We start from the raw sequence: 24755 nt of genomic DNA on the forward strand, positions 1-24755 counted from the left end.
AGCTCAAGCTTGACAGTGAGGAATTGCAAAAGCCATTTGATCAGAGGTCTGGCGATCAGAGGCCTGGCACCACCCAACTGGGGAAACAAATTGCCAGTGAAGATGGTTATGTAAAGAGAGGATGTGGTTCTTGGCCTGGCCCTGCCCTCGCCTGGCTGGAGCCCTGCCGTGGTGACTTCAGCAGCCTGTCCACACAGGCAAGCCTGGCTGGGCTTGCTTGCCCTTTGCCTCAGCATTGCTGTTCTGCTTGCTGGGATGCCAACTGGCTCCCGGGTGCCCACCACTCCCTGCCACCTTGGCAGTCTTTCTGATGCTCTTGGCGGTGCCAGGCACTCAGCCGTGGTACAAAGGACACAGAGGCCCTGCAGTGGGAGAGGCTATGTCCAGCCCTATCATTTTACAGAAGTGGAAACTGAGTCCCAAAGGGATGCTGTGACTTGCCCGCAGTCCCAAGGCTAGTTGGTGGCTGAGCCTAAGCAAGACCCCTTTGTCCGTGGTTCCTTCCTCCTTATCTGACTGCTGCCTCCTACCTGGCTCCCTTCTCCAGTGCTCTTCCATGCTGCTGCCCACTCCAGACCTGGGAGCCATGTCCCTTTGCTAAGGTCCCAGCACTAGCCCTGCCTACCCTTGCTCATGCTCAGCCACCACAGCGACCTCGCAGATGCCTCTCAGCCTCCACTCCTGCCCCCTCCAATCCATTGTCCATCCTGAAGCCAGAGGGACCTTTCCAAAAACCAAGTCAAGTTATGCCACTGCCTTATTAAAACCCCTGATAATTCCTGTGTACTTGGTGGCTAGATCCTTAGCGTGGTATCTGGTCCTCTCCAGCCCAGTCCCCACCTCCCCTGCAGAGTCGTTCCCAATGCATTCCTAATGCACACTTGCCCTCCTAGCCACACAGCTCACCTAACTCAAAGCTGCTGCGAGAATTAAATACCAGCTGGTGTGCGCAGCACCTGGAACATACGAATTGCTCAGCAAACCTGGGCTGCCCTGGTAGGCTGGGCACGTCCCCTCCAGGCTGGCTTCTAGAGCCCACCGGTGCTACTAATGGGTGAGCTCTGCTCTGCCCTGAGAGCCAGGGGCATGTCCTTGGCTGTGACCACAGCCAGGCCCTCAACTCCCCAGATCCAGGTTATACCCCACAATAAAATGGTAAAATGAGGAACTCCTGCCCTGCCAACTGTTTCTCAGGGACTTTTTTTTTTTTTTTGAGGGAAAAAGATGAGATGGTGCATTTGGAATGGGCATACACACACAGTTCATTATTATCTCCTGTCCCCTGAGAGCAGAGGAGCCACTGTCCCCTTGGCTCAGGACCGGGGAAGGACCCTGTGCCAAGGGAAATAATCAGTAGCATGTTCTTTTTGTGTTCTAAGTACTTATTACCACATGTAGGTTCTTGTAGTCTGACAGGCAAAAGCACAAGGGCCAGGTTTCATGAGTGCATTCTATTACATCCAGAGGGGAGCAGTGAGCAGTCCAACAGCCTCAGGGGACCACCTCTGTAAGCCTTCACGATGAAGGCAGATTTCAACTTTTGCCAAGAACCTGGCAGCCATAGGTTCATTGGGTTGTCTGCCCAGCCACCCACCCATCCATCCATCCATCCACTTACCTGGAGGACATTAATTTTGCTTCTCCCCCTTGTTTGTTGCCTAAAAAGACACTGTTGAAGAATACTATGAACTGAATGTTTGTGTCCCCCCATATGTTGAAGCCCCAATCCTCAATATGAGGGTATCAGAAGTGGGCCTTTGGGAAGTAACTAGGTTTAGAGGGGGTCATGAAGGTGGAGCCCCAAGGTAGGATTAGTGCCCTTATAAGAAGAGCTTATAGTAGGGTGGTGGCCCTCTGCAAACCAGGAGGGGGACCCTCACCAGACGAAGACACTTCTGGCACCTTGATTTTGGACTTCCCAGCCTCCAGATGGTGAGAAATAAATATTTGTTGTTTATGCCCATCAGTCTATGGTATTTTGTTATAATAGCCCAAACTAACTAAGGCAAAGAACAAGGAAAGTCAGAAAACAAACTAGCTCTCCCAAACTCATTGTGACCCTTCTTTCCTCCTTCCTTCCCCTCTTTCTTGTACCTGAAGGGTGTATAGGGAATCGCTAAGATGATAAGTTACAAATAAGGTAAACTCAGTCCTTTTTCCTTTGATTGCAGTTCATTTTTCAGCTTATGAAGTATTTCAAACATATGGAAAATTACAGAGAGTAATGTTAAGTCACCCAAGTACCCATCCCCTACTCTAATAAACATTAACCTTTCGCCGTATTTACTTTGAGATTTTTTTTCTTTTTTCTTTTTTTAAGATGCCACAGATCCAGTTTAAGTGTTTGGGCAGGTTTGGGGCTTTTACTATCTAGGTATAGCTCCATAAACAAGGCATAGTTTTTGTAGTTTCGGATTTTATACGGATGATATCATACTGCATGCATCCTTTTGAAATTTGCTTTTTAATTTTATTGGATTTTTAAAAAATTATATATGTAATACATGCTGGTTGTAACAAGTCAAGTAACACAGACATGGATAAAGAAGTTTAATCATCTCCATCTGCCCCCTCCCACCACACTGCTCGAGGTAACTACTGTTAATAGGTGACCGTCTTTCTGCAACTTTGCTTTCTCTCTCACAACATACACAGGGGCTCTGATGCTGAGGGAAGAGTCAGGAAAGGTTCAGGACAGGCTGGAGCAGCCAGGGGTGCCACAGGAGCGGACCCTGTGCTGTAGTGCAAGGGGAAGGCTGGCAGAGGCTGCGGAGGGAGGTGTGCAACTTCCCTGGCCGTTAGCCCACAGCCTGCTGGTTTCACCACCCACATCGTATCACGCGAGGCATCCAGGGTTGGTTAACGAGCAGTGTCTTTCTATTAAGTGTCTTTAGGCTGGGACAGGGGGAGGGTCTCCCGCTGTCCAGCTGAGTGACTAGCAAGCCGTGTAACCTCTCTGACGCAGGGATAAGACCTCTGCAGCCCTTTCCGACTGATGATGGTCACCCAGATTGCTCTAGCCCAGCACTGACCTGCCTGTGGGTCCAAGATGTTGAAGAAGCCTTTGGGAGGCCAAGCTGGCTTTCGCTGTAACCAAGAAGGCGTTCACAGATACGTGTTTTCTGACTGTTCCATGAACCTAGAATGAGGACACAGAATGCCAAGAAAGTTTCCAAGTTTTTTGTTGCTGTTGTTGTTTTTTTTTTAATCTTTTTAAAAGTAAATATTAGCAGACATGTTATGCTCAGAGCTGGACTGGAATTTTTTTTTTCCTTGCCAAAAAAAAAGAAGAAGCCCATAATTAGCGCTTACATTTTTTTGTTTTGGTTTGGTTTTCAAAATGAGTTTCATGTCACGGCAAAGCAGTAAGAGAACCCGCACATGAGACTTGACCCATCTCCATTGTGACGGCCTGCTCAGCTTTTCTGCCCTGGAGCTGCAGCAGTTTGAAGAGAGGCACAAACGTTGCTGGGGCTTATAAAGTGGGATTTGAGATTTTTTTTTTTGTTCCCATTCATTCATCCAACACATTTTTCTGAGTGCCTGCTGTGTGTCAGCCATTGTTACCAGGACTGGGGTATCAGTGGGAGATCAGACAGACCCCTGTCCTCATGGAGCTCAGAGCTCCTTACGAACAACCTCAAAACACAAAGACTTCCACTCTGTGTCAGTATTCATTCACTCATCTTTCAAAGTAAATTTATTCCCACACACCCTCATGCTAGGTCTTCCCAGCCTCATTTTCCAAATGGGCAGCCCAAGCTCTGATAAATAGGAAAGAAGAGCTTCATTGTGAACACTGCAGCCTTTAAGGAAACACAGAGGTGGAACAGCCCCGATTTCACTTCCTAGAACCTCTGTCTAGCTCTTCTCACCTGCTGGGAAAACTTGAAAGTGCACATCTTCTGAATTAATCCCAAGAAGAAATCTTAGTTTCCAGACCTGACTCCAGAGCAGTTGGTGAATTCTGGAAAATGATACTTGAGTAAGAGAGGCGAGGATTCCTGACTCCCTGCGCAAAACAATGCTCCCTAACTCTGCTCCATTTCTCCAAAATGTTTGAATCCCCATTTGACATCCTAAAAGCTGGATATGACCATCTCTTTCATTCTTTTCTTTCTCTCCTTTTCCCTGGCCTCGTGTGGGCCCCAGTGACACCAACTGGCAGCACCCATCCAGGCTGGGGCACTGTGCGTCCTCAGGCCCCATGAAGGGCCATGTGGTCATGCATCCAACAGCTGAGCCAGTGTTAAATTGCCCAGTGGGGTTTTTATAGGGCACTTAACAACTTACCATGGTTCCCCTAGCTCCAGACTCCCGGCCAAGTTTTCCAAATTGTTTTCATTGGCGACGAAAGGCCTTCTTAGCCTTGCAGCGGAATACGGCGGCTCTTCTCTCTTCTCCTTGCAGGGCTGGGAAGTCCCTCTCAGGCTGCTCTTCTCTCCCAGCAGAGATCACCCATCAGAAAGTGTCCAGTCCCATTTGTGGATCTGCTGGGTGAGAGGGTGGTTCCCAACAAACTCCCCAGGAGGCTTCAAGATGATCTGAATGTATTCTGTTCCTAAAAAATGCACTAGAGATTTTAGGGTGGCAAGTGTCTATATTTCATTAGTTAAAATGGGGAAAACGATAATGCATTCTCAGCCTAACCAAAATCCCCAACCAATAGCCTCTCAATACACAAAACACTCAAATACTTAAAAATAATCCACTGAGGAGTTCTAAATAATACAAATCAGTGCTCTCTCAAGTGCGGTCTCCGTCCAGGACTCATCGGCATCACATGGGAACTTAAAAATGTAAATTCTCAGACCCCATCCTAAACCTACCAAATCAGAAACTCTGGGATGGGGTCCAGCACTCTGAGTTTTAGGGGATTTTGATGCCTGTTAAGGTCTAGGATCCACTGGTGTGAAGCATTTAATGATGAATTATTTAACATTTAATGAACTCATCAGTGTACCTTTGTGTGCAAGACAATACTGGATTGGATTATTAATATGAATTACATTTTACCTCTTCATCACAACAAGGTAATATAAACTAATAATGAAATGACTTGTTTAAGATTCAAAATTAATGGGTCAAATGCACAGAAATAAACTGCACACATGATCGATGGGATATGTGCCTGGCTATGTTTATGTCTCTTATATTTTCACCTCTCACAATGTACTTTATCACATCTCAGCTTCTTCTAAGTTATGGGTTTTTTAGATTTCTTAGGCTCAAGCTACTTAATTCCCAGGCTTTTCCTTTCTTACAAGACATCTTCATAATATGTATGAACAATGCAGTCAAGAGAGTGCTTCTGCCAGGCGAAGAGCTGAGATGTGTCTGCGGCACACCCTCCACCTGGGATTCTGGAAACCTCAGCAACATTGTTGGAGCAACAATGATTATAAATGGAATAATTTTTTTTTTATTCACATAGTGAATTTTGAGTAAAAATGTTGCCAAGTCTTTATTGCAAACACTTGAGATGGATAGCTTACGATGGAGAGAAACACTGGGTCTCCATTGTATACATTTACACTGGCCTCAATTCCAGTCCTGCCCGGGGTCCAACAGGCTCATTTCAGGAGCTCACGCCATACTCCCTGGAAGGGTTACAGACACTCCCAACCCATTTATTCACGGAATCTCCCTGGCAGTTGTGACACTCTATCCTCATTTCAGACACAAACATCACAAGTGCTTCCTCCCCACAGGTCTGCAGGGAAATGGCAGGCAAGGGTTTTATCTTTTATCTTGACTTGGACACTAAAATGAAGTCAATTCACCGAGTCATTATGGAGTCCTGTAGTGTCTGAGTGTGGGAGGAAAGAGGCAATTAACACTGGGGTCGCTGACATTTGTGGGCTTACACTTTTGAGAAGTTGGAATAGAAAATTTGAAAACTCAAGTCTTTTGTCTCCTGGGGAAGGCTGTACCCACTATACAATGCCTCTCATTTATTATGAGTTAAAACAAATGATAAATATGATTTAAAATTTAATCACCATAATCATTATAAAGAATGCACTGCATTCTTAGAACGCTTTTGCTTTGTCCAAAAATCTCCCACGTTCACCACTTCCCATAGGAAGCTGCATGGTGAGGGGGTCCTCACCCTGACACTGCTGCTGTCAGGAGACCTCTGGGGGTGAGGTTGTCTGTGGGCTCTCCTCATTCGCCGTCTGTGGTCTGTGATCTAAGTGGATGCCTTTCTCTCCTTTTTAGGTGGGAAAACTCTGAGAGGTTGTGCAAATGAGTGGCACATTTCTCGGCAGCTTCTCCCTCTCTCTTTTTTTTAAAATGAGGGAGCGGTAATTGGGTTTATGTATTTATTTATATGTAGAGGAGATACTGAGGATTGAACCCAGGACCCCATGCATGCTAAGCATGTGCTTCCCCACTTGAGCTATACCCTCCTGCCATTGGCAGCTTCTCTTGATAAGGAAATCAATGGTTTTCAGTTTCCAAGGCTCATTGTGGAGTAAATTGTACCCACCTTTCTGCTTGCCCCCAGCCCCATACCTACATCCTGGAGCTTTTCTTGCCTCGTGGGACAGTTAATAGGCCTTGCCTTTCTTTTCTTTTTCTCTTTTCTTTTTCTCTTTCTTTCTTTCTCTTTCTTTCTCTCTTTCCTTCTCTCTCTCTCTCTCTCTCTCTCTCTCTCTTCTTTCTTTCTTTCTTTCTTTCTTTCTTTCTTTCTTTCTTTCTTTCTTTCTTTCTTTCTTTCTTTCTTTCTTTCTTTCTTTCTTCTACAGTAGATGTATTTAGAGAGATGTACACGAGGTGGGGTGTTTGCTTACAGTAAAGGTTACAGTAAAGGTAGATACACACTCCATAGACAGAGTGCGAGGTAGGCCTTTATTTTCCAAAGCTCAGGGACAGGTAACAGTGGGGTGAGGTGAAGCCATAAAGATTAAAGCGGGTGGGGTGCGATTTGACCTTAACAGAGGACAGACAAGTGCTCTGGAGATGGGAGAACTCTGGGGAGGAGGGGGTGCCACAGTAGTGAGGCCTGCATGCACCCCCTACAGAGCCCTGGGGACCTCAGGATCTGGGGGAGGTTCGTTGTGAGGCCCATAAGTTGTGAAAGTCTGCTGGTGCCGTGTGGAGTCTGTGAGATTCAGAGAGAGTGGGGCCAGCGGCCAGGGCTGTGGACTAACGACTTACTGAGCTCGTGAGGGTCAAACATGGAGCATCTACTGTCCCCCAGGGCTGGAGCTCGACAGAGGGCTGAGCTGGAAACAAAACACTCCAAGAAGACCACCCACTTCTTCAGACACTGTGATTGAGGTAACAGGCTCTCTCATGACCGAGAATTTGGCTGTAGAGGAGGAAGAAGTGACCCTGACTCATCTACTGACCACATAGTTCATATCACTAAACTGTTCACTAAACTGAATGTAACTGGGTGCCAAGAGCTTGAGGGAAGAAGGTTATCTGGTTTAGTGTGATGGATATTCCCAAATGTTAAGACACTGTTTGAGGTTTATGCTCAGCCCTGCTTCTCTCAGAATTAGCCATGTTTGCACTGCTCCTTGAGCACTGATTGGACCAGGGGAGGTCACCTGACCCAGGACAGGCCTATTGGCTTTCCTTTCTTGGGAATATGGAATTGGGAGTGAGAGACTGCAAGTCATTCTTAGCATGGGAGTATAACATGTCAGGTAAACATGGGAGCCATGGAGAGAGGAAGGCAGTGAACGTATTCCATCCTGCTGGCCACAGAGACAGAGAAATAGGGTTGTAGAGAGAATGAGGATGAAATAGAATCACAGAGAACAGCGAGAAACAAGGGAGGGACCCAGTGACCTTCCAGTTCCTGGCTGTAGTCCTCCAAGATCTCTTAGCATTCCTGCCCTTGGGTTCTGGGATGCACCCATGCATTCCTGCAATTTTCCTTTTTTTTTCCCCTGAAGCTAGCTGTTATTGGTTTTATATCTTAGACCCAAAGAGTCTTAACTAACTCTGGGAATAATACATATCAAACCAAGAATGTTAGTGACTCATCATATTCTTTTTTTAAAATCATGGTCAAACATACATAAAATGTATCATTTTAGCCATTTAAGTGTATAGTTCTATGGCATTAAGTGCCTTCAGTCTGTTCTACAATTATCACCACCATCCATCTCCAGAACTTCTTGCCATTTTCTTAATCAGGGTTCTCGTGATGTAAGTGTTGATCACTGGTTGCAGTTGACAAGCATGGGCTGAGGTGGTGATATACGCCAGCACTGTGAGTTGGCTTTGAGTTTCACTCATTTCAGTTAATTCCTAATTTGAGTTTATTGCCAGGGGACTTGCTTTTCCCCATAATTTTAGAGTTTAGAAAAAAAAAATGTGATTACTTGAGGGTGCTGGATAACCTAGTGTTCATTATAAAAATTTTGGTGGTGGTTTGATAAAATTCGTTGACAATTGCTTTGATTTAATATCCTTTTGCTAAACATCATAAATAGTCTTATACCTAGATCTATACCCAAGTGACCCCCATTTTACATAATACCTTCTCTCAAAGGAGTTTATAGGCAGTCCCTTAATTTTATCCTCCTTAAAACTATGCTAAAATATACAAAATTTATGTATTTCCAGGGATTTCAAAAGTATATACAAAAATAACAAATATTCCCAAAGATTTTTAAAGTATGTCTCTTGTCTTTTGAACATAACTTTGGAGATACATTTTCACCATGTGTGATGGTTAATTTTATGTGACAACTTGGCTGGGCCATGGTGTCTGGATATGTCATCAGAAGTTGTGCTGGGCTTTTCTGTGAGGGTATTGTTGGATGAGATTAAAACTGAAATCTGTGGACTTTAAGTAAAGCAGATGTGGGTGCGCCTCATCTAATCAGTTGAAAGTCTGACTAGAACAAATGATTGAATTTCCTTGAAAAAGAGGGAATCCTGCCAGCAGATGGCCTTCAGATTTGAACTGCAATATTGGCTTTTTCCTGGGTGTCCAGCCTGACAGCCTTCAAAGTTGAACTGCAGATTTTAGACTTGCCAGTCTCCATGATCTCATTAGCCATTTCTTAAAATAAATCTCTCTCTCTCTACACACATCCCATTGGTTCTGTTTCTCTGGAGAACCCTGACTAATATACTATGTTATACATGGGGTTTTTTTTCCCCCCATTTTTTTCTTTTCCTTCTCAGTTAAACCCAAAAGTTAACTACCATAAATAAAACAAATATCCAAAGCAAGGTTAACTATTCTTAGCGTTCAGCATACCTAACAATCTCCATCTTTGTTGTAACTGAATCAAGTTTGAGCTCTTCATTATTTATCAGCAGGATGAACATTTTCATTTTTCCACTTTATATTTGTGTTATAAAATAAGCATTGCAAATATAATAAAATATTTAAATAATTGTCCCCAAACTGCCATGCTGACAAAAACGGTGAAACAGCAGAATGGAGCCTGTTGGCTGGGAAACAGCTTTGCTGAGTGGCAGCTGGAGATATTTTTTTTTTATCAGCTGATGCACACAGTTCTGAATTTGGCATGTAACTCTCAGTTTGGGATTGTTGGTTAGAATATAAAAAGAGTTTAAGTTGTTCTAAAACCCAGCCATTAATGTGGAGAACAACCTATGCTCTGTCGTGAAGTATAATAAGTACACCGTTAACTCTAAAGCTGAATTTGACAAGTGACCGAAAGAGAGACAAGGAAGAACAGTGAGAGGCCAGAGCAAGGTCAGCTTATGTCTGCTTTCAGGGGAGAGGTCCTAGGGGTGACGTCTGGAATGGGCCTTACAGGATGGAGGAGAAAACTTCGACCCAGATAAGGATTATTGGGGTTTTAGGGAAATCAAAGAAATAATATCCCTCCCCACCCCACCAAGTTTTGAACTATTTAAGATGCTGACATAGGAGTCTGGTAGATGGAAATGAAAATAATCACTCTATAAAGCCATTAAGATAACATGGCTACGGTCTGTGGCCAGTGGGTTTACGAAGGCTTAACCTCTAAATTAGACGTATTCCCCAGTCTGGGGCCCAGTTGGGTGAATGCTTTATACTGCACAGCAGACATGTTGAGCAGAACATAGGCCTCGCCCAAAAGGGGAAGGGGTGGTGCCAGCCTCCCCAGATGTCACTTGTGAAAAGGAGGCTGAGGGAGGTAGAAAGGCTGGGAGTGTGCCTCTAGGGAGATGCTTTCATAGGAAATATGAGTGGGGAATAGGGGCTTCCGTAACAGTATCCAGCTGTTTCTTCTCCCAATGCCTTGGGTTTCTTGATCAAGTCTGCCATCAACTAGGGATGTGACAACCTCCTGCAGGAAAGAAGAAATGGCAAACTAGCTAGATGGCCTTGCTCCACCTCCGATGCTGAGCATCCTTCCAGGACTGCTGACAGGCAGTGTACGTTTTACCCCCAAAGTCTCTGGAACGGATCAGGTGAATACTTCAAGTCAACCATGTTCTAGTTATCTGTTGCTCCATAATAAAGCACTCCAAATTGAGTGTCGAAAACCAACAATCTATTACTATTCTCTCCCATGGTTCTGAGCTGACGAGGCTCAGCAGGCAGCGCTCCCTGGGGGTCCCTCACACAGACGTCGCTCAGACAGCAGCTGTGGCCAGAGGCATCTCAAAGGCTTCCTCACTCCCACGTCTGGCATCTGCACTGGGAAGACACAGCTGGGGCTCCTTGGGCACCTCTCTCTGTCTCTGCATGTCCTCCCCACATGGTCTCTCCCGCAGGTGGCTTCTGCCCCACTCAGGGCCATGCAGCTGCGTGTCGAAATAAACAGAAACCAGGCAGAGGCTGTACCCTCTTATGGCTGAGTCTTGGAAGTCACACAGCATCACTTCTGCTGTCCTCTGCAAGCCAAGGCTGTCAAAAGAGCAGTCATAAGACAGAACACAAAAAGTTCAAGGAGCGGACGTGTAGACTCCTCCTCTTAATGGGAGAGTGACAAGGTTCTGAAGAAGCACATGGGACTAGAAATAGTGCTATAGGATGATTTTCTTTCCTTTTGTTTAATTGTGGTAAAATAGACATAACATAAAATTTAGCTTTTGGATCACTTTTAAGAGTACAATTAGCGGCATTAAGTACATTCACATCGTTGTGGAACCATCACTACCATCCATATTCAGAACTTCTTCATCTTTCCCAAATTGAAACTGCACCCATTAAACAATAACTCCCCATACTCTCCTCCTCCCAGCCCCTGGTAACCTCTCTTCTACTCAGTGTCCATATAAATTTAACTATTTTGGGTAGCTCATATAAGTGGAATCATACAATATTTGTCCTTTTGTGTCTGGCTTACTTTGCCGTGGGGTCATTTTTATAAAATATGATCTGCCATGTGCTCCAAAGTCAAGTTGTATCCACAGCCTGAAAACTCTGACCCACCAAAGTTCGATTCCCCATCTATTCTATTTCCCATCTAAAATTAGGTCCAGCCACGCTGTCTAATACTGTCTATCAGTTTCTGCAATGAAATTAAATAATCATAAAAAGATGCTGCAATAATTAAATGCCAAAAAATAGAGAGAGCCCAAATTTGAATTAAACCTTCCTGGCATTATTCATTTCCTGGGTAAAAATAATTCCCTTTTAATTTTTAAATTAATTCATTTAATTCAGTCCAATGAACCTAAGTCTAAAATTAAGTTAAATTCTAATGGAATTAGAGTCTAAAATCAAATCATTGTGCCCTTGTGAATTAAAGTCCAAAATCCTTAAATGAAATCAAAGTTCATATAACTCTCTCCTCACTTTTACATTCTGCTCAGAGTCATTCAAAGAGGTCCTTGATGCCTAGATAAAGCTGAGGTTTCTTTGGTCACTCCAGACACAGATGTCTCTCCCAAGAATGGACCCTTAGAAGTTAATAAGACACAGAGGATTATTCCAGGACCACCTGTAACACTTTGGGCTTTCAAAAATGATCCCAGGCAGAACCCTCCTACACTGCTGGTGTGAATGCAGTTTGGTGCAGCCACTGTGGAAAATAATATAGAGACTCCTCAAAAGGCTAGGAATAGACTTACCATGTGACCCAGGAATCCCACTCCTGGGCATATATCCAGAAGGAACCCTGCTTCAGAAAGACACCTGCACCCCAATGTTCATAGCACTATTTACAATAGCCAAGACAGGGAAACAGCCTAAATGTCCATCAACAGATGACTGGATGAAGAAGATGTGGTATATTTATACAAGGGAATACTATTCAGCCATAAAAACAACAACATAGCGCCATTTGCAGCAACATGGATGTCCCTGGAGAATGTCATTCTACATGAAGGAAGCCAGAAAGAGAAAGAAAAATACCATATGAGATCACTCATATGTGGAATTTAAAAATAAAAAAAAAAAAAGAACATAAATACAAAACAGAAACAGACTCATAGACATAGAATACAAACTTGTGGTTTCCAAGGTGGAGTGGGGTGGGAAGGGATAGACTGGGAGTTCAAAATTTGTAGGTGCTAACAGGCATATGTAGAATAGATAAACAAGATTATACTGTATAGCACAGGGAAATACATTCAAAATCTTGTGGTAGCCCACAGCAAAAAAAAAAAAAAAATGTGACAATGAATGTATGTATGTCCATGAATAACTGAAAAATTGTGCTCTACACTGGAATTTGACACAACATTGTAAAATGACTACAACTCAATAAAAAATGTTTAAAAAAATGTTCCCAGGCAGAATGATGTTCCCAGTACCCAATATTTGGTAGAATTTACTCAACTACTTTGTCAAAGGCTAGGGCAGAAACTCAAGGTGTTCTGGGGAAGAAGGGTAAACACGGAGAAGGCCTTCTTGGGTCAGCCTTGCCAGGATGACCCTCAGTCATCCTGGACACTGATACCCCATAGACGGCAGTGGCCAGACTGTTAAGTCAAATTATTTTCTTTAGATACCTGCAATCAAGTATCTATAGACAGCAAGGCTCTGGGTGATATATTTGATGCCATAGATTATTTTAATAAAATAAGGAGTATAATGCTTCTAACTGGGTTGGAAAACATAGTGAAAGAACATGATGAGCTTGGGACTACAAATTCCCAGCTCAAGGTCTACATAAAGGACCTGGAAGCTCCAATGACTGGCCCTACAGAAGTCCTGATCTCCTGTGGCCAAGAAACTAAATCCAAAATCTAATCCCATGGGTGGCTCAGTTACAACACCAATTGAATTCCCAACAATGTAGTTCCTCTTTCGTTAAAGTGAGGCATTGACTGGGATGGAATGGGGCCCTGAGAACTGGGATGGGGGATATATGAGCACATTCCAGTGAACCCGGGGATCTTGAACCCCAAGATTCTGCAGAGCCTTCTTTGCCCTAGTAGCAGTTTTTCCACCATCTGAAAGGTTAACCCCCTGTTGCCTGAAAATCCTGCAATAATCCTCCCAAAAACCTATCCTCCACCTTTCCTTCCTATACTGATAACTACACTGTAGTCCCCCAAAGCCCCAGAAAGTGAGGCACAAATTATGATCTATGAGGATGTATGATACACAACAACAGAACTGCATGATTTTGCCAATTTATACTGACAGAAATCTAGGGGAAATGTGTGGCAATGGATCTTAAGGGTGTGGGATCAGAGTGGAAGGAGTATATAGTGGAATCGGGTTGAGTTTATTGATATGGGCTCAATATATAGAGATTCCAAATTCAGTATTAGCTCTAGGGGCTGGGAATAGCATTAACAATTTGCTTCATTGGCTGACTGAAATATGGACTAAACTGTTGCCTACACAAAATAGGTTGAAATGGCAGAACTTCCTTGGTATGGTTTAAAACAGGGATAGGCAAACTTTTTTTTTTTTTAATAAAGGGCTTGTTAATAAATATTTAAGCTTTGGGGCTAAGAGGCAAAATTGAGTATATTGTGCAGGTACTGATATAACAGGAGAGCAAATTCCTGTCCAGCCCTTTTGGTTTGCCTGGGGTGAGCCATCTCAGTGGTGAGCAGTTTTATGCCCTTTGCCTGTTCATTCAACAAAGACATTCTTGGGAAGAAGAGCTGCTGGCCCAGGAGGAGGAGTGTGCAGCTGCTGCCTTGTCAGTTTCACTCTGCCGCAGATCCCTGCCTCTCCCGGAGCCTGGCTTTGTCACCTGGGGCACCTCGCTGGAGATGAGGCGACTTGCCGAGTCACTGACTCCTGAACTGAAATTCTACTGCTTCTTGCCCAGTAATTACCAACAATAGAGTCCCCAGTATATAGGTGGTGATCAGAGGGCCCCTGGGTAGCAAAGTGTGGCCACCAGCCAGAGGGGCAGACTCTGGGAGTAGAGGGGGAGCAGGAGCAGGGACGGATGCTGTGCTCATTGGCTCCAGCAGCCTCCACTGGTGAGGACAAGATTTGGCACATGGGCTGCAGTTTGCTGTGATTTGAACAAGTTAATTAATCTCTCTAAGACTCAGTTTTCCCACCTGTAACATGATGATTATAAAGGTGTCTGTCACATGGGATTGTTGAGAAAATTAGGGCATATAAAACTTGATTCCAGCAAGGAGGGTATAGCACAGTGGTAGAGTGTGTGCTTTAGCATGCTTGAGGTCCTGGGTTCAATCCCCAGTACCTCAATTTAAAAATAAATAAATAGACCTAACTACCTACTCACCCCCACCAAGAAAAGGGGGAAGGGGGTGCGGGAGGGGAAAGGAGAGAGACAAAGGTTAAATGGCAAAATGTTTATTGTGGTTGAATCACACTCAGGGGTTCAAAACTCTCTTAAAAATAAAAAACTTGATTCCTTGTACATTGTAAGGACCTGATGAAAGCTGGTCATTATTATTAATAGTTTTGATATATGGGCCATGTTGGAAAAATGGTTAAGGGTTTGCTGTTTTAGGGACACATGAAATAGCAAATGTGGTAAAATAACTAAATAACAAAGAGAAATAGGTTAAGATGGACCTTTAGTCAAATCTTCTTAAATTATTATGGGTAATAATCGGATAATAGTTGAAAAATATTTAAGAAATGGTTCAGTTGAGATTCCTCAGGGGGACTAAGAACCAAATATCAATAATGGAATTCAGAAAATTATTGGCTAAAAATGCCATCAGCATTTTGCTGCTGCTAAGTAAGGAAATATAAGTAAGGCCTGGTCACCATAATACTCCACTTGGACTCACATCCCCTCATCAGAGAGGCTGATATTATTAATGATGACACTTTATATGAAAAGGAACAAAATACAAAGATTTCTCTCCGTTCCTGCACAAAGCCCCCTACCCCAGTGCAAGCTGCTTCTACGTGGGCCAGGAAGCCACACAAGCATCTGGAACAGACAGCCGCAGAGCACTGGGGCTGAAGCAAGAGCTTGCTAAGCCTTGAACCCCAAACTAGACATGAACTCACTGGTGGGCTGAACCCCGAAGCCCACCGCAACCCCACCATGCCTCATTTGCCTCTCATTTGGGGAGGGGATGTGATATGTGAGATGTAATTTGGATAGTCGAGTTTACTCCTCGCAAAGCCCTGAAGCTTAAAAAGAAAATTCAATCATTTGGATGAGTTTTTTGCCCCTAAAATGTCTTGCTTATTTTCTTGCCATTTAAACACACCGTAAGACGCCTATTCACTTTCTCGCTGGTGTGGATGCATTGTCACCTAGAACGTCTGTGCTGTCAGTATAGGAGGTGAGATTATTAAGCTGTTTCCCCATACATGAAGTGGCCAGAGGACTGCTGGTTCAGACACCCTTTTCCTTTGCTTGTGCTTCTTACCATTTTACTGGTGCTTCTTTTGCTGCCACCCACCAGTTATTATTTCCTAACCTAACCAATACTCTGGCTCTCACTCCATCCTATCCTCATATTTCAATAAAATGGTGACATCTTGTTTTATTCCTCTTCATTGAAGATGCATTTTCAGGATCACGACAGACTCCTTGATCCTGATGTAGAAGTGAGATTTGTTCCCTACCTCCATCCCCATGATTGCGGCTGTGTGACGTGTGTTAGCTGTTTACTGTTTGCCTTTTTGTCAAGTTTTGACATGGAAGGGTATCTGAGGCTCCCAAACATCTTTTTTGCCTGGGTTGCAATGACAGTCTTTCCCTGTATTAGTTTCCAGTTGCTGCTGTGACAAATTACCACAAATGTAGTAGCTTAAAAGAACACAAATACGTTATCCTACAGTTCCAGAGGTCCAAAGTCCAAAATGGGTCTCAGCGGGCTAAAACCAAGGTGCTGGCAGGGCCACATTTCCTTCTGGAAGCTTAAGGAGAGAATCTGCAGTTTCTAGAAGTGCCTGCATTTCTTGCCTTGTGACACCTGTCCAGCTTCAAAGCTAGCAATGACCAGTCCAGTCCTGTGCACAGGACATCACTCTGACACTGTCTTCTGCCTCCCTATTCCACATGAAAGGACCCTTGTGATTACATTGGGTCCACCTGGACAATCTAGGCTAATCTCCCTATTTTAAGGTGATCTGATTAGCAACCTAATTCCATCTGCTACAATTCCCCTTTGTCATGTAATATATTCACCGGTTCTGGGGATTTGAATTCAGACATATTTGGGAGCAATTATTCAGCTGACTGCAGTCTTCTTATTTTATGATAAACATCTTAAATGTGAATCTTTTTTCTTTTAAACTAGAAAATACAGTGATGGCCAAGTGGAGGGGAACAATGATGAAACTCACATCATACTCCAGTGGCCCTCATTCTTTGTGGCATCTGAAATAGATCTGATTTCCATGAGGCACATTTGCCCACCATCTCTTGGAATGCACTTGAAAACAACAAGATGCCTATAAGCCACTGCACACTTTCTAATTTGCTAGTTTGATCTGGTTTGGAAACCAGATAATTTATTTTGGAATTGTATCAAAAATGAGAATAACAAATATTTACACAAGGCTCACTAAGTGCCAGGAGTTTTTCTAGGTGCTTTCATGCATCATTTCCAGTCCTTCTAACACCTCTAGAGGGTAGGTTTATTCAGCCCATTTTATAGATAAGGAAACTGAGGCTTTGAGAGATACTGCTACCAAATAGTGAGGTTTTTTTTTCAAGAATTAATAACCATGCCAAAATAATTTTTTTAAAGAAGAATCTCCCAATAATCCCATTCAAACCAAAACCATAAACCATAATATAACTAATACACCACTTGAGGGAGTCCCCAGTTCGCTATATATAACCCAATACAGTTTGAGAAGCTGTTCTATCTTTGGCAGACACTATTGGTGCCCACCCTAAAGCCCATCTCCACCCTCACAAGGCAGTTTCCGCCCCACCACTTGATTTTGTTCACCCTTCTTCCAGTGGCTGGGAATGGTTCTCAGTTGGTTTGAGCTTATTATAGCTGACTCAGTCCTGGGTTTCTAAGTGATTGTTTAGACAAACACATGGATGTGATGGGGGCTAATAAGTCATGAGGGCAGTCTGCAAGAGTATTTTGGGAAAGGTTTTTTTAACTTTCAAAAAGGAACAGACGATAGGGACATTTCCTTTTTCTGTCTTGGGATGCTATTCTGTAAGTATGTGATGCTGCAGTCATCTTGTAACCATGAGAAGGCAAGCTTGAAAATAAGAGCCAATCACTGAGCATGGCAGAGCAAAAGACGGAGAGATCCTGGGCCCTTGACGGTGTCACCAAACTTCTGAACTAAGCTCAGGACTACCCCTACCTCCAGACTTCTTGATAACATGAGAGAATAATCAAGATCCTATTTGAAAGCCAATTTTCAATGGGTTTCCTATTTCTTATGGTGAAAATGATCCTAACATCATCCAACCTTCCAAAAGAAAAATGTCTTTCAAGGGTAGTCTTGAAAATTTTCTGACCCAGAAATGTTCTTGACACAAAAACATTCTTGATCGAATCATTACCCAGAAATTTGGTTTGTTCTGCCACCTTATGCTTCAAAATTAGGTAAAACCTAGATTCCATCCAATTTGTTTCAAGTTTGAAAGACTAGAAGCATTTATCTGGAGCAAAATGCAAGACTGGAGAACGTTCATGGTGACATCAGCAAATTCTTTCAAACTTGGGAGTCCATGAGGAGGGAACAAATGGAAGAGAAAGTAATAAGTGGAATGAAAAAGGCAGGCACAGGACAATTCCATTTAGGGGGACTGAGGCATAAGCAGCAAGTTAAAACATGACACAGTGCCTTGGCTGTTTTTTGTTTGCTTTATGGATTCTGTTGCCTACTCGCAGATCACTTTTATTGTAAAATCTTAGAAGCAAAGAAAAAAAGAGTTGAGAACTGGGTGGTTATATGACTCTTCTTTAAAAACTAATAGGGAACAATATTACTGACAAAAGAATGGAAAAGAGTAATTTAGAAGTATTTTAGTGAAATGACCCATTCAGAGGAATTCTAAATCACCCCCAAATCAATAACGTAGCTGTTTATATATTGACATGGAAATATATGCAGGATATACTAAGTGGGAAAAAAAAGTTGCAGAAGTATTTATAATGTAGGGTGACCAGTGGTCCAGGTTTTCTAGGGCCTGAAGTGGTTCCTGGGATGTAGGACTTTAACTTTGAAGACCTGGAAAGCCCTGTGCAAATGAAGACAAGATGATCAACCTTGATAAAGAGATTCCATTTCTATAATAATAACAAAAATATCTAGTTTGTCAATTATGATGTCTTCAGCTGCAAAACACAGAAACCCCTGGCTTATATGACTTAAACCATGAGGACATTTGCCATCATGCCCTTATGAGAAGTCCTTGATCCTCTGGCTCAGTCCCTCATGGACACAGTGGCCGTGGTTCTGGACATCCAACTCAGGTTAAGCTACATCCACCGGAAGAAGGAGTTCCCTCTGCCTGGTAATGTGAGGAGTCTTTCCCAGAAACCCCCAGCCAACTTCTTCTCAAGTCTCATTGGCCAGAATTGCATCATATGCCCTTTCTTGATTGAAAGGCTTGAATAAGAGCTTGAATTTCTTCAACAAAATGGAGTTGTTTAGAGAAGAACAAGAGTGGATGTTGTGTAGACAGTCAACAATATCTTCTGTATGTACATTTTTACATGTTAAAAGTATATATGCATTCAAAAACTCTGCAAGAATGTAAATAATGTTAACAGCTATCTGTGAGAGGGAACTTTTGCCAGCTAAGCTGTAAATATTTGTGATTTTTTTTTTTTACAATGAGCTTGTATTTTTTTCATAACAGGTATTATTTTTACACTTAAAAATGAAGTCATTCAGAATTGAGTGCATGAAAGAAGGATTAATTTCACTTAGGAAGTGAACCAGTGTCAGTAGAAAGAGTAAAAGAAGACTTTGTGACAGTGGCAGGAAGAGGTGCCAAAACAAGGAAGCAGATACTAGAAGGATTCAGATTAACAAGTGTACAATATTGTTTCTAGAAGAGTTATCCAGGAAGTGTACAATGTGTTACTGTTTATCCGTTTGGAATTTGGAAATGAAAATTTGTAGTCTTAGTAGGAAACAGTAAGTTTGGTGCAGAGATACTTACAACAGCTTTTAAAATCTTAGTTAAATTAAGAATTTTTTTTAATCAAGAGAGGAGACGCTTTTAAAAAATCTTGAGGTTTTGGGTTTTCTTAATGTAAAATATATATCATTTGGAATAAGTTATTTCTATGACTTAAGCCCAGAAATCTCTAAACTGTGCTCTGAAGAAATTTAATGTGTCCCATGAAAATACTTGATGCTGATGCTATTTTTTCCACAAAAATTTATTCTAGAAAAACATATGTAAAAAATCAACTAAATAAATATCATTTTAATTATGTAGTAAGCTGCCTTTAGCAGAAACAGCTGGAGCAGTTCCTAGAGGACATTTGCTCTGTGCTTTGATGCAGGGGAAGCATTTACCAACTGACTTAATCTCCTGGTGGCCGACCCTGAAATTGCTTACACAACATCCACTTGCCTTGCCTTCCTTACCAGTAGAAACCTGGCTTTGTTCAGGGTGCCCAAGGCCCAGGCACAAAACTTGACTTTTACCATCTCCTTCACAACTAGTAGTGGCCATGAGATGTAAGTCTGCTAAATGGACTCCCTGGTGAAAAGGAAAGACTCGGATGCTTTGCACATTTTATCTTTTGTCCTTGTTGTCTTTTCTTCTGACTAGACGTCTGGAGCTGCAGCAGCCAACTTGTGACCAAGAGGACAAAAGTCACATGCTAGGACAGTGACCTAAGAAGCCAGACAAATTTGGGGATCTTGATGACATCATAGAGTCATCAGGTCTGGTCTGCTTACCTCCAAATTCCTTGTTATAGGGGGGAAAAAACTAGTTAAACCATTGTTGTCAGATTTCTGTTACATGCAGGCAAATGCAATCCTATTGCACACCCATGTACATCTTTTGACTGATTACCATACATGTCACATACCTAGTCACATAATTTTAGCATACATTCATGATATTAAGCAATATTTATTCAATAGTAAACAATCATACAACACTAAAATGTTCTCTCTAGATCTATGGCTAAAATAAGAAAGCTTTAAATGAAAAGAAGTTCTTGGGGTTCTAAATGGTATCTGGACTGACACAAATTTAGAATACTTTAAAGCGAAGATAAGTAATCTGATTTTTAACTTTCTGAAAGAAAAAAAAAATCTAAATATGTGTTGCCTAAGATGAAACAATGAACACTATATGGAGTAGCCTAACTTAAGTGGACAGATATCACATAGCAGATAGCTCATATCCTTTGCCCATTTGCTTTAGCATCTGGGCAAGTGGGACTTCTCACTGCACAATGCACTGGAAGAGTAGACGGGGGGCTGTGTCTGATGTAGCTCTCAGTCACAATAGAGAGAGAGGTGACTTTAAAAAAGACACAAAATATATTAAAATTGTAAATACAAATATACAAAAGAAGAAGATATATAAAAACTATTTTTAAAGCTTTACAAAACATGTTAAATAAAAAGATGTTTTGCTTTAATTTTTTTCCTTAAGGGAATTCATCTGTGAGACCCTGCCTTCTTTCAAACCAGCTTGCACTGTAGTCGATACACGCCTGCTGGCGTTCTGTCAATACACTATCATTATAAAGTACTCCATGGTCAAGGTTAATTAAGTTTGGGGATCACCATCCTAGGATAGATCTCTAGTCTCACCAAACAAAAGTTTAAAAATCAGAGTCCAAGAATCAGAGTTGGCATGGCCCAGGAATTCCAGGTTAACATTCATAAGGAGAGCCTACTAATTCTTACTTTTATTCAGCTTTCTGTTGTACTTTTTTATTCATAAAAAAAATCAGATTATGAAAGTAGGTCATGTCCGTTGAGAGAAATTCCAACAGTGTGTAAATGCATCAAGTCGAAGTACACAAAGTCCTTCCTGCTAGACTGTAAACTCTGCCAGAGCAAGCCATGCCTGGTGTCTCTACCTCAGTCTCTCCCATCCCTAACCCTGCACACAGCAGGTGTTCAGAGTGGCAGCACCCCTTCCCCCTGGTTCACAGGCTAAGGTGTTGCACTGCAGAGCTCTCCTATGCAGAGTTTTTAAAATAAGCCTTTTATTTTAGAATAGTCTCGGATTGACAGAAAAATCATGACGGTAATACAGAGAGTTTCCATTTACCCACACCCACTTTCCCCTGTTTTTAACATCTTTCTTTAGTATGGTACATTTGTCACAATTAATGACCCAATACTGACACTGTATTCCGAATTCCTTACTTTTTACCTAATGTCCTTTTCTGTTCAGGATCCCATCCAGGAAACTGCACTACACTTAGTCATCACGTCTCTTTAGGCTCTTCTCAGCTGTGACAGCTTCTCAGAATTTCCTTGTTTTGGGTAATGCTGGCAGTTTTGAGGATTACTGGTCAGGTATCTTGTAGGATGCTCCTTTAGTGGGATTTGTCTGATGTTCTTCTCATGATGAGACAGGGGTTGTGAGTTTTTAAGAGGAAAACCATAAAAGTTAAGCGCCATCCTCATCCCATCATATTAAAGGCATGTGTTATCAGTATGACTTATCGCTGTTGCTGTTAACCTTGGCTGCTGTGCAGACTTAATCATCCCTCACATCCTGCTCAATGGAATGCTGCTGCCTTTCACAGCAAGACAGGGATGAGATTCCAGTTCATAGCAGTCAGTGTCCCCAGTTAGCTTGGACTTGGGCAGCCTAAACACTGAAATGATTCACAAGAGAAATGTATGACATTCACACTGGCTCTGAGCACGGGAGGAGGGTGCAAGGTGGAAAGCAGTCAGGATGACCTGCCTACTTCTATGACATGCCAAACCCACGGAGGAGGCTTGCCAAGGGCCAAGGTCAGCTGCCAAGCAGGGCCAAGTGCCCAGTCCTTTTCCTGTCCCCTTTCATGGTGTAGCTTGGACTTTTCAACCCTCTCTCCTCTGCAACTGCCTCACTCCCTAGCACTCTCAGCGGCAGTAAGAGTCCAGGAAAGCCAGGCCATAATATGAGGGGAGGAGAAAAGAACACAAGGAATTAGATCTTCACCAGAAAATGTCTAACCTGGTCCTCTGTTACACTGCAAGACTTTGCTGGATTCCTCCTTGCATTATTCAAACATATCATGAACAAGTATTCAAATTCTTTTTCATGTGATGGAATTGGGACTTGGAGTGTTGTTTTTCCTCTCCCTCTTTATTCTGACACATTAACTAGTTCAAGTAACTGAACTAGATCACACAAAATAATAATAAGAGTATGTAATGTAACTATTATTTTAGTTAACATGTATTAAGCATTTTACAGTGCATCAGGAACTGTGCTAGTTATTTTGTAGTATGTACCTCATTCAGTTCTCAGCAACACAATGAGGTTGTTAGCCCCATATTCTAGAGGATAAAATGAGGCACAGAAAAGTTAAGTAACTTGCCCAATTACTTATTATTATACAGCTAATAAGTGGCCAGGAGGGATGACCCCTCACTCTGTATTCCTACACAGTTGAACAAACCACCATGCCATACTACTATACCATTCAAGAATAACTATGCCACCACTACACAATTGAACTAATCATCCACCATATTGCTCCTCTGCTCAGTGAACCCCTATACTATACAGTAGTGTCTACAATGCTCCCAGCAACTTGCAAGGTGCCAGGAGTAGGAAGATGAATAAAACAGGGTCCTGGCCAGAAGGATCTTATTGTTGGATCACTTATCCCCAGAAGTGCAGGGGATCCAGAAGCTCCCAAATGTCCATGAGCAGACTCAGTGGGACCAGGAGAGCTGGCTATCTAGAGAAGACCTGGATATCAGGATAAAGGATTCAGCATGTGATGGCTTTGAGACCAGAGGAAATGGCGTGGAAGATAAGCACAATCCCAAAAAACTAACAATATTCAAAATGTTGAAAAGTTGTTCAGTCCCAGCCCATCAGAAAAGATACATACCCATCATGATGCAGGATGGGCCAATCAGAACAGTGGCAGCTATGGAGGGGCTGGGATGGGCTGGATGTTAGCCTGAGACAACATGGAGATGGAGAAACAGGGCCCCTCAAGCATGTCAGTCACCTAGGAGCCCCTCCATGCCATCAGGAGGAGAACCAGAAGGAGGAGGAGGGTTAGTTAGGTTTTCAGCATCCACAAGATATTACTGTGCACTAGATGATACTCATGTTTTCATTAATATTGTATTAGCTTATAAACCTATAACCTAATTTTTTCCTAAAGACTCTAAGCTCAACATACAGATTTTTTAATTTATAAATTTAGTAATTTTTGTGTTGAAATTAAAAAAACTTACTTTCTTTTTCTTTGATTTATTCTCAGTAAGCTTTGACATTTGACAGATCAATTTCTCCCTAAACATTTACAAACCTGATTAATTAAATTCCTTTGAAGATTTCAAACCAGAGTCACAAATATGACAGGTCTGATTCTGTCAAGAACTTCAAACACTGAACAGCAGACTTATAAATCTAAAAAGTAAAATCTTCCTAATAAATAAAAACAGATTTTTGTTCATAAATAAAAATAAATAAATCAAAACAGATTTACAAATTTAATAAATAAATCAAATTATCTTAATCACTTAACGCATCATAAAGAACAGACCATACACAAGCAGCACACAGTTTTAGAAGCTTTTGCTCTTGTACTTACCGAAGCACACGTGACATTAAAGCATCAATGCTGTTGATTCATTACTTCATCCTGGAGTTACAAATTTACACACATAACCAAGGGGAACACAGTGGCCATCCTAGGCTTGTATTGACTGAGGTTGTGGACTCAGGATGTTGGAGGTCCCCAGGTCTCAGCGCTGGGACTTCTCATGTTCCCTGTCTGCTTTCACTTCCTGGTCATCTCATTCAGTCCTGTGGTTTTGAATGCCATCTGTGAGCCAATGACTCCCTATTGTATTTCTCCTCTCTAGTGGGCATTAACATTGCTCACCCATTATTTCTGGTTCTTTTCTTTCTGGGAACACAGGAGAACTGCACTTCATCTTCCCTTTGCAGTTAACTGTGGCCATGAGACTTGGCCCAGGAAACGTGCGTGGAGGTATGGGCCCCTTCGAGGCAGAAGTGTTTTGTTACTGGTGTGAGACTCAGAAGCTCTTTTTTCCCTCTTGCCACAGCAGTCGTCCAGGTGGTGGGGCCTCTATTAGTCTGAATTCCAGAGTGAAAATGACATGATGCAGAGCCCTACACATAAGACAACAACTTTTGTTGTGTTGATCTAGTGAGATTTTGCAATTGTTTGTAACTGCAGCCTAGCTTTGCCCATCCCGAGTAATATTTATCCTGCCACACCTCTCTCCTGAACACCAGACACAGATTCCAGCTCCTCTGAGATGTGGAGACAGACATTTCAAACCTAAC

At 42.4% G+C, this 24755-nt stretch overlaps 1 long non-coding RNA gene across 1 annotated transcript; it reads right to left on the reverse strand.

The window, feature by feature from the left end:
* Positions 1–9600: 9600 nt before the first annotated feature.
* LOC106729850 lies at positions 9601–24147 on the reverse strand. Its single transcript, XR_004326372.1, has 3 exons — positions 24034–24147; positions 23320–23452; positions 9601–10840 (listed from the first exon to the last, which is right to left on the reverse strand). It is a non-coding gene; the product is annotated as an uncharacterized LOC106729850 (long non-coding RNA).
* Positions 24148–24755: the final 608 nt, after the last annotated feature.

This window comes from Camelus ferus, chromosome 15 (genome assembly GCF_009834535.1).
Source record: "Camelus ferus isolate YT-003-E chromosome 15, BCGSAC_Cfer_1.0, whole genome shotgun sequence".
Taxonomy (NCBI): Eukaryota; Metazoa; Chordata; class Mammalia; order Artiodactyla; family Camelidae; genus Camelus; species Camelus ferus.